At 39.8% G+C, this 10,850-nt stretch overlaps 1 protein-coding gene across 2 annotated transcripts in view; it reads right to left on the bottom strand.

Annotated features, from left to right (window-relative positions):
- Positions 1–10,850, bottom strand: part of CDKL5 (cyclin dependent kinase like 5) — a 188,626-nt gene that overhangs the window by 158,532 nt on the left and 19,244 nt on the right. The window lies entirely within an intron of this gene.

Below are 10,850 nucleotides of genomic sequence, written 5' to 3'. Positions count from 1 at the left end.
ATGGTAAACTTTATTCAGTATTATTTATAGTTGCACTTGACTGAAGTTCTGTGAGGCTTGAGCATTCGTACACCTCACCTGCCTTGGCAAGCCTATTTTTTGTGACATAGCAGCACGGATATAACACTATGCATTGAAAGCATTTTTTTTGTAGAGTTTAACCCCCTACCCCAAAAGGAATGCCAATTAAGTTGTGTTAACTGTGTCATCAACTTATCCTAGTACCTCAGTGTTCATTCCCATACCTGCGTATCTTTTTTTTTTTTTTTATAAATTTATTTTATTTATTTATTTTTGGCGGCGTTGGGTCTTCGTTGCTGCATGCGGGCTTTCTCTACTTGCGGTGAGCGGGGGCTACTCTTTGTTGCAGTGCACAGGCTTCTCATTGCGGTGGCTTCTCTTGTTGCCGAGCACGGGCTCTAGGCATGCAGGCTTCAGTAGTTGTGTCACAGGGGCTCAACAGTTGTGGTGCACGGGCTTAGTTGCTCTGCGGCATGTGGGATCTTCCCAGACCAGGGCTCGAACCTGTGTCCCCTGCACTGGCAGGCGGATTCTTAACCACTGCGCATCTTCTTAAAAGAAACAGCTGTTATTAATGCCTTTTTGTTTTCCATTGAGTGCACACTACTGAATAAGTGTAGGAGTTTTATGTTTACCATGTAAGTCTTCCAACACTAAAGATATTTTGAATATCAGTCATGATGGCAATTTCTGTATAAAAGAGCCTTAAATGGAACATTGTTTTTGAGATCAAACTCTCCACCCTCACAAAAATGGCCACGTTGCAATAAAAATTGTGGCATATTACAAAAAGAAAAAATATATATATATATTTATATATATATACACACACATACACACACACAGTTAGTTGGGGTTCTTCTCCCTAGACTAATGTTGGCATACCAGACATCTGAGACTGTTTTGCGCCAGATTTCCTCTGTAATAAATGATATGGACAGGACTTTTGATGACCATGTGAAATGAAACTGCACTCTTTAACAATTAGCTGCTTATATAAACCTTTTGTTTCTCAAATATAAAATTCATCAATTTCCAAACACACACTGACCTGAGTACACTCATGTGTGTAACACTGACAGGTGTTCAAGATCAATTTACCTAAGGAATTCTGTTTTTAGGATTGTATAATTCTATGTATAAAACACTGAGTTTAAATACGCAAATGGATACTCAGATATTTAAATAGAAAAATGTATTGCTTTTCACTGGAAGGTGAGATTCGAAATGATTTTGCTTTTGCCCTCACCTTCCCTTATGGTGTTTCTTACACTGAGCCTGTATCATTCTGGGGAAGAAGCTATTCTTATTTTTAGAAAAAATTACCTTCCCCCATATCCCACTTCCCATACCATGTGGCATCTCTACCCTCTGCCCACACTGTGTCAGAAGGCACCACCATGCTCTCCCAACACCAGGTTCAAAGCCTCAGCTTATTCTGAGGCAGTTACCTTTGTCTGGACACTTACCCAGGTGGCTGTCAAGGCTTATCCAGCCACATTGCTCCTTGGCAGCGGTTTCCTTTCATTTCCCAAGGCTACTCCTCCCCTAATTTACTTCACCACTTTCAATTATCTTTTAGTTTTAATTCACCCTATAAAAGTCTGTCAACTCACTCTTCCTAAAGTAAGCCCCCAGAAGGTCCCTTTCTTAACTGAAATGGTTCCCTGGGGGGGCCCCTACATACTCCTACTCTAGTATTCAAGGTCTCTATTGTAATCCTGTCTTTTTGTTCTCATCACTGCTTTTCTTAAACCCTTACTCTTCAAGTAAAGGGCAATTGACTTTTCTCTGACCAAGCAAGTGTAGGCCAGTGGTTCTCAAACTTCAGCACATCACAACCACCTGGAGGGCTTGTTAAAACCCAGATTTCTGGGATCAACTCCCAGAGTTTCCGGTTCAGTAGGTCTGGAGTGGCGCCCAATAATTTGCATTTCTAACAGGTTTCCAGGTGATGCTGATGCTGCTGGTCTGGGACCACACTCTGAGAACCACTTGGTATAGATTATATTGATACTTTCCCGCTCCATGACTCCATCAAGCAATTCTCTTCCCCTGGCATACACAACCACCACAGCTGACATCCTTTCATTGACTGACTTCATACAGCAACCCCTCTACATGAAGTCATATATGAGTGTCTTCCCCTCTCTGCAACCCAAATAGGATGTGATATGCTGTGATACAGAAGCCTCACAGCCCTTTATTTGTAATTCTAGTGACAATATATTTGGTTTTGTATCATTATATGCGTCTCCATATCAATTAGACTAGGATTATGGGAGACTTATTGGCCTTTGGATATGGAGATGCCTAGAACAGAACTTTGCAGGTACCAAGAACTCAGTTTGATAAATATCATATATTAATGCATATATGTGGAATCTAGAAAAATGGTACAGATGAACCGGTTTGCAAGGCAGAAATAGAGACACAGATGTAGAGAACAAATGTATGCACACCAAGGGGGGGGAAAGCAGGGGGGGGCAGGGGTCGTGCTGGGATGAATTGGGAGATTGGGATTGACATATATACACTAATATGTATGAAATTGATAACTAATAAAAACAAACAAAAAAAAAGAACTCAGTTTGAAACTTGCTGAATTTAACTAGTAGCATTTCAAGTGGGTCTTGTTTTTCATTCTGCTACACACTTCACACTGTAAGCCCTCAAACAGTAGCTAGTGATATCAATGACATGCAAAGAACACAAGTTCCCATGGCAAAAGGCAACTGGAACACAGCACTCAACACAGTCAAGTTACAAAGGCAGGAACCAAAAGGAAGAGGAAGGGTGAAGGAGAAAGAAGAAGGAAGATGAAGGAGGAAGAAGGAAGAAAATCCTGCTATTTGCAACAACTTGGATGAACCTGAAGGGCATTATGCTAAGTGAAATAAACCGAGAAGGACAAACACTGTATGCTATCACTTATATGTGAAATCTTAAAAAGGAAGGAGGAAGAAGAAAAAAGAAGGCTAAAGCCTGGGAGGAAATCCAGTAGCTGTACTTTCTAGGCCTCTTCCCCTTGGAGGTGAGCAGCCTATGGAAAAGGAGTGTAATAGGTCTGTGTTACAGTAGCACCCAGCACAGAGAAGGGTTCGACATACAGAGTCTCGACAGTACCAGACTGGGTCTCTCTCTGCCCCACCAGTATTCTAAGAACAAGGGACTGGATCTGTAATATTTATATTTCCAGCACCTACACAGTGCTTAGAATGTAATACACCCTCAATATTTGTTTTTTTAATTGGCATGAGAGTGGAAAGAATGGTGTGGCTATGAATAACACTTTGAGGACAGAAGCAGCAGAACTTGCTAACCAGAATGTGGAATTAAAGGAAGAACTCTAGTACTATGAACAGAAAAAGGAAAGTCTGGAAGAGGGGCTGAGTTTGGGGAAAGAAGTTTAAAAGAAAGGTATGTGGCACTTACTACTCACAAAACTATATACTAGATACTTTAAGAACTGCAAAGGTGCAAATTGCTCTCAGAAGTTACAGTCCAGTAGGGGGAATGTATGTATACAACTACAGTGGGAAAAAAAAAAGAGAGGGAGAGAGAGAAATGCTGTAAAAGGGACGCTGATGAAGTGTTGTGGATGTGTAGAAGAGAGAAAAGCATACTTCCAGAAGTTCAGGGTTAGGGTTAAAACAATAAAGCATTACCACAAGGACAGAAAGAGGAAGGTGGCCAAAGGCAGAATGTTAAAGAAAACAAAGATACTGCAGAGGGAGGAGACTAGAAATGGGAGTAGGAAGACTGGGAGTGTGTGACAGAAAAGAAGGGAAGACAGTTTGAAGGAGATCCAGACTATCAAATGCCATAAAGTAGTAAATACGTGCCAAAAAGCCCTAATTGTTGTTACCATCCACAGCCCAGTTCAGGTTCTATCTACTCTCAAACCGCTCAGATTCCTCCAGGCTCCAATTAATTTTGCCTCTCCATAAATTCCCATTGTGCTATTAGGATACATGTGCACAGACAAGAACCTTGTATTATTATTTTTTAATTGAAGTATAGTTGATTCCCAATGTTGTGTTAGTTTCTGGTGTACAACAAAGTGATTCAGTTATACATATATATAATAGTTTGCATTTGCTAATCCCAAACTCCCAATTCATCCCTCCCCGATGGCAACCACAAGTTTGTTCTCTATGTCTGTGAGTCTGTTTCTGTTTCATAGATAGGTTCATTTGTGTCATATTTTAGATTCCACATATAAGTGATATCATACAGTATTTGTCTTTCTGACTTACTTCACTTAGTATGATAATCTCTAGGTCCATCCATGTTGCTGCAAATGGCATTATTTCATTCTTTTTTATGGCTGAGTAGTATTCCATTGTATATATATATGTACACCACATCTTCTTTATCCATTCATCTGTCAATGGACATTTGGTTGTTTCCATGTCTTGGCTATTGTAAATAGCGCTGCTATGAACATAGGTGTGCATGTATCTTTTTGAGTTATAGTTTTGTCCAGATATATGCCCAGAAGTAGGATTGCTGAATCATATGGTAATTCTATTTTTAGTTTTTTAAGGAACCTCCATACTGTTCTCCACGGTGGCTGCACCAACTTACATTCCCCCCAACAGTGCAGGAGGGTTCCCTTTTCTCCACATCCTCTCCAGCAAGAACCATGTATTATTAAACTCAGTACCTTTGTAGCCATAACACAGTATCTTGGACACATAGAATATAATACACTCAACTGAATATAACTATACTAAAATCTTTTCCGGACTTTATTTATAGATAATGATGGCTTACTTTCTATGGCACATCAGTGAAAACCACATCTCAGGGAGATTGGGTTGTATCATCTGTTTAAATGGCCACAACTTCTCTTTTATTCAATTTGTTGGGCACCAACTATGGATCAGACATGCTGTACAGAAGCTCATTGCAGGAAGAGCTTAAAGAAGAGAACAGGTAGGTGAATTAACCACATGTGAGAAATGCAAAAAGGTATATGTGAGGTGTTTTAAAGGCCCAGAAGAGGTAGAAACTACCTATGTCTAGGAAAAGGGGGAAACTACTTGGGGAAGAGGCTTCACGGCAATCTTATTTGAAAAGAGTGATTTTCTCCAAGCACTCTGAGTAATTCAGTTATCTCTGTTATATTGTAAAAAAAAAAAAAGCATGTTATTGATGGAAAATGGACTTTTTAAAAAGTATGAAAGGCACTACAAAAGTTCATTTGCTCTGTGCACTCAAGCCCTATTGGCCTCCAGCATGTCACTTAACAGACCTAACAGTTACCAACTCCTCATTACCTTTGTAAAACAGACCAGCTGATGCCTACAGCACAAAATGTTTCTGGCTAATAGGTAACTGTTTAGTTCAGCTTCACACTTCTGCTCCCTTAAATTGAGCTGCATGCCTGGCATCCAGAAGTCACTTGCACTTCTTCCCCAAAACTACTGATATTTGTCCACTCCTCTTGTGGTAACCATGATATGGTTTTCAACTAAACAGTACGTAAGCCAATTAAAAGAAGGTTATATATAGTTCTGTGAAAATTAGGTTGGATGCTATGGCAAGATTCAATAAAAATGATGTCACTTTAAAAATGTGGCTGTCAAATTAGATCTGAGTTAGAAAATATTAAAAGGAGGAAAAAATCTGCTAAAATCTATAATCCTGCACTAAATGGTTTCATAAATTGTCTAAATTATTGCTCCACTTTCAAGAAATCAAAACTGGACCTACTGCACAGACAGGACGGATTCCTACAAGAGAGATGACACAGAACTTCAGTCAGCTGATCCATACTCAAAAAAAAGCCTTGGCCCTACATCAAAATACTGGCAAGGAAACATGCTTTATGGCAAAATATTTCTATTGTATGTGCATTCTTATCACTCAGAACTTTAATAATTTTTAAAATTAACTTTCCAATAATTGACTTCAATCCACCAAATAAGGGGGTTCCCACCAGAAACACCTTGCCAACACTTACTAAAGTCTCTGTACAAAGGCCACCTCTTTCAGAAAACCCCAGGAGTATTAACTGCCTCTTCAAAATAGCCTCAACTGGTGCTAGACTGCTATTGGTTTGAACCTCAAACCACTTTTAAAAACCAAATTCGTTATGGATAATGAAAATTCTATTAACATTTTTTCTTTTGATCTTGATGTTCAAAAAGTAAAACTAAATGACCTCAGTAAATTACTGCAGAGATAGATCTTACAAAGATAACATATGAGAGAAATGGTAGTTGTCCAAAAGGATCTGTGAAAATTCAAGGTAAACAATTTAAGGAAAGATAGCATTTCTACCTTGGTGGAGGAGAAATAAGTAAGAAATAAGTCAACGTATTTGAAAACAAACTAAAGAGGAAAATATAAATATGAACCAATATTAACAAAAATCCAAGTATCACAAATGCTAGACTGGTTCTGAAAAGGAGAATGATATTTGCAACTCGATTTTAACATTAATGAAACATCAACTATGTAATCACCCAATGCCACGTTTTGTTATGTATAAAGGAATCATTCAGGGACTTCCCTGGTGGTCCAGTGGTAAAGAATCCGCCTTCCAATGCAGGGGACGTGGGTTGGATCCCTGGTCTGGGAACTAAGATCCCACATGCCGCGGGGCAACTAAGCCCACGTGCCACAGCACGCCACAACTACTGAGCTCGCACGCCTCAACTAGAGAGCCCGCATGCCACAAACTACAGAGCCCACGCACTCTAGAGCCCACGTGCCCTGGAGCACACGCGCCACAACCAGAGAAGAAAAAACCCGCATGCCACAACTAGAGAGAAACCCGAGCGTCGCAACTAGAGAGAAGGCCACGCACCACAACTAAGAGCCCACCCGCCACAACAAAAAGATCCCGCATGCCACAACTAAGACCCAATGCAGCCAAATAAATAAATAGATAAAAATTTTAAAAATAAAGGAATCATTCATGAAACCAGGAAGTACATATCATAGTCTTCGTTCTTAAAGTAGTGTTAAATTAATGAAACAAGGAGGCTATTAGACTGAGATGGCTCTAATGCCTTGGTGGCCTCTGTAGGCAAAACCTAAGCCTGTAAATGCCTCAAGTTTATGAAATCAAAACCTAGGGACAGCCAATCACAGACAGCCAACTAGGCTTTAAGCTACAGGCAATCAAATAATTTCCTTTCTTTGCCACCACACCTTCTCTGTATAAAACTTTTCCCTGACTCCTGTCAGCCAAGCACTCCTAACACTCCCTGCTTGGCACTGTCCAGTTCAAATTGATTTTTTTCTCTCAAAAATTTTACATGCCTCAGTTTATGTTTTAACAGCATCTTACAATTCAATTGTGAAAACCCAAATTAATACATGAAAACTCTGTGCCCGGACATAAGGGTAATACAGGTGTTCAATAAACTTACTGGTTTCATTAAGAGTTAAACATTTCAAGATCCTAGTTAATACATCAAGACAACAGGGCAGACAGGGTAAGAGAGTGTCATGGACATATGTACACTACCAAATGTAAAATAGATAGCTAGCTAGTGGGAAGCAGCCACATAGCACAGGGAGATCAGCTCGGTGCTTTGTGACCACCTGGAGGGGTGGGATGGGGAGGGTGGGAGGGAGGGAGATGCAAGAGGGAAGAGATATGGGAACATATTGTATGTGTATAACTGATTCACTTTGTTATAAAGCAGAAGCTAACACACCATTGTAAGGCAATTATACTTCAATAAAGATGTTTAAAAAAAAAAAAAAAGACAACAGGGCAAGATTAACTGATTCAGATGCATGATTACCAAATGAACTATACAGATCACAGTGGCTATAAATGTTCAAAGAAAAGAGTGCTTGTTTTAGAGTGGGGAGGTTGTGTTTCACACAAGAAAGATGATTTGAACTAGGTCTGGAAAAATGGGTGGGGTTACAGTTGACTGAGCAAAAGGGGTGGGCATATTCCAGCAAAACTGGACTAAAAACACTTGAGGATTACTATAAATAATGATGATAGTAATATTGTATAACTTGCAAAGTGCTCTTATGTTTACCACTGCAGTGACTGGGTATCGCAACAATGCAGTGAATTAATTCACATCCCAGAGATTCATACACTTGAAATGTGATAGAAAAAGATATCTGGTCAAAACTCCACATTCTAAAAGAAAAGAAACCTGGGTACAGTTAGATTCCATAGGTTTTTTAATGCAAAGCTAAGAAACTTGGATTTCAATCTGTAAACACTGGGAACTTATACAAGTCTTATTACACATTTCTTTTTTTTAAACAGGGACTTAACAATGAAAAAACTACTTGAGTTAGAATATTGGCAAACACAATTCAAGGAAAATGGAACATTCATCATCCATTTATTCATTCATTCCACAAATGTTTACTGAATAAGTACTCTATGCCAGGGGTCCCCAAGCCCCTGGTCCACGGCCTGTTAGGAACTGGGCCGCACAGCAGGAGGTGAGTGGCGGGCAAGCGAGCAAAGGCGCTCCCCATCGCTCCCCATCACTTGCATTACACATTACCACCTCAACCATCCCCCCCATCTGAACCATCCCCCCCATCGCTCACATTACCGCCTGAACCATCCCCCCACCCCACCCATGGAAAAACTGTCTTCCACGAAACTGGTCCCTGGTGCCAAAAAGGTTGTGGACCACTGCTCTATGGCAGTCACTATACCAGATGTTAGCAATACAGTAATGAACAAAACAGACCGGGCCCTGCTCTCATGGAGTTTGAAATCATAAAGAGAAGCAAAAAATTCCAGTAGAACAAAATATTTCAAATAAAATCTGGTGGCCTACCGGGTTTTCAAATGTGATAAAATAACAACAGTTAAAATAAATAGCACTTTTGTGCTAAGCACTGATCTAGCAGCTTTATTTACATTAATTTGTTTCATCCTCACAAGAACCCTTTATGGTCCTTTACTACCAGAAACTTCATTTTACCAATAAGGAGACTAAGAGCCAGTAAATGGCAGAACTGGATCAAACCCAGGCAGTCAAGCTGCAGAATCCCCATACTTAGCCATTATGCTATATCCTTAACAGATAAGCCACAGGGCTTAAAACCACGCTTTTGGAGCACGTCCATACATTGGCGCGATGCTAAGTATTTTTACATACGTTATCACATTTAATCCTAATATTTTTAAAAGATAAGAAAACAGTTCCAGAGTCATTAGTACCTTGTCCCTGGTCACACAGCTAGGAAGTATCAAGGCCAGAATCAAACCAAGGTTTTTTTCAACCCCCAAAGGCATATTTTTACCTATGACATTATTTTACAAGACAATAGTGGTCTGTAAGCCTCACTGAATGCATCCTAAGTAGAAAAATGGAGTGGGAAAACCAAAAATGCGATGAACAGGTCTATCCATAACATTTGTAAAAATAAATGAATTTAGCAAGCTTAAGACTAAATGGAGTGTTCAAATCTACAAACAATAAATGCTGGAGAGGGTGTGGAGAAAAGGGAACCCTCTTGCACTGTTGGTGGGAATGTAAATTGATACAGCCACTATGGAGAACAGTATGGAGGTTCCTTAAAAAACTAAAAATAGAACTACCACATGACCCAGCAATCCCACTACTGGGCATATACCCTGAGAAAACCATAATTCAAAAAGAGTCATGTACCACAATGTTCATTGCAGCACTGTTTACAATAGCCAGGACATGGAAGCAACCTAAGTGTCCATCGACAGATGAAGGGATAAAGAAGATGCGGCACATATATACAATGGAATATTTATTACTCAGCCATAAAACGAAACGAAATTGAGTTATTTGTAGTGAGCTGGATGAACCTAGAGTCTGTCATACAGAGTGAAGTAAGTCAGAAGGAGAAAAACAAATACCATGTGCTAACACATATATATGGAATCTAAAAAAAAAAAAGGGTTCTGATGAACCTAGGGGCAGGAAACGAATAAAGATGCAGACGTAGAGAATGGACTTGAGGACACGGGGAGGGGGAAGGGTAAGCTGGGGCGAAGTGAGAGAGTGGCATGGACATATATACACTACCAAATGTAAAATAGATAGCTAGTGGGAAGCAGCCGCATAGCACAGGGAGATCAGCTCAGTGCTTTGTGATCCCCTAGACGGGTGGGATAGGGAGGGTGGGAGGGAGACGCAAGAGGGAGGGGATATGGGGATACATGTATACATGTAGCTGATTCACTTTGTTATACAGCAGAAACTAACACATTGTAAAGCAATTATACTCCAATAAAGATGTCAAATAAATAAATAAATACATGGAATATTCCATGTGCAGAGTGAAGAAGATGCATGTGTTAACACTACTCTGCAGTAAGTCCATGGACGTCCCACCACCAATCCTTTCCAGGGTCTTATCATTTTTACTAAGAACCCTTATTTCACTATCCAAGCCAACCAACTACAGAAAGCTAAATACATAGCAAACTCTGAGATGTTAATCACTTATTCCATTAAAGTTTGTATATCTGCTAGTTCATCCATTAAAAAGTGTCCCCCTCAAATCTCCAGAGCCTAACTATAATTGCTAATTTTTCCTTCTTTACTAGAGATTATATGAAAAACCTGACTGTTAACAGCAGAGTCATCCTTAGAGTGCAACGAATTGGGCCATTTACCCTAGCCCCAAACTTGGGAAGCCCCTTGTAGCTGTTACAGGAACCAGAAAGGTGGTCTTGCAAAGAATCAGCACCAGGGCAAAAAATTAAATTGGAAAAATAAATCAGATCAGCACAGAATCTCCTCCTCTCAAAGCCTTTTTTCATTACGACTAAAACAGAGTAGCGTTTGTCTTCCAACTTGCAATGTCTTGTGTACCAACCATTGAATTTTAAAGCTGAT

This window comes from Balaenoptera ricei, chromosome X (assembly GCF_028023285.1).
Source record: "Balaenoptera ricei isolate mBalRic1 chromosome X, mBalRic1.hap2, whole genome shotgun sequence".
Classification (NCBI taxonomy): domain Eukaryota; kingdom Metazoa; phylum Chordata; class Mammalia; order Artiodactyla; family Balaenopteridae; genus Balaenoptera; species Balaenoptera ricei.
The sequence above is the reverse complement of the archived record's forward strand: the minus strand, read 5'-3'. Positions and strand labels throughout refer to the sequence as shown.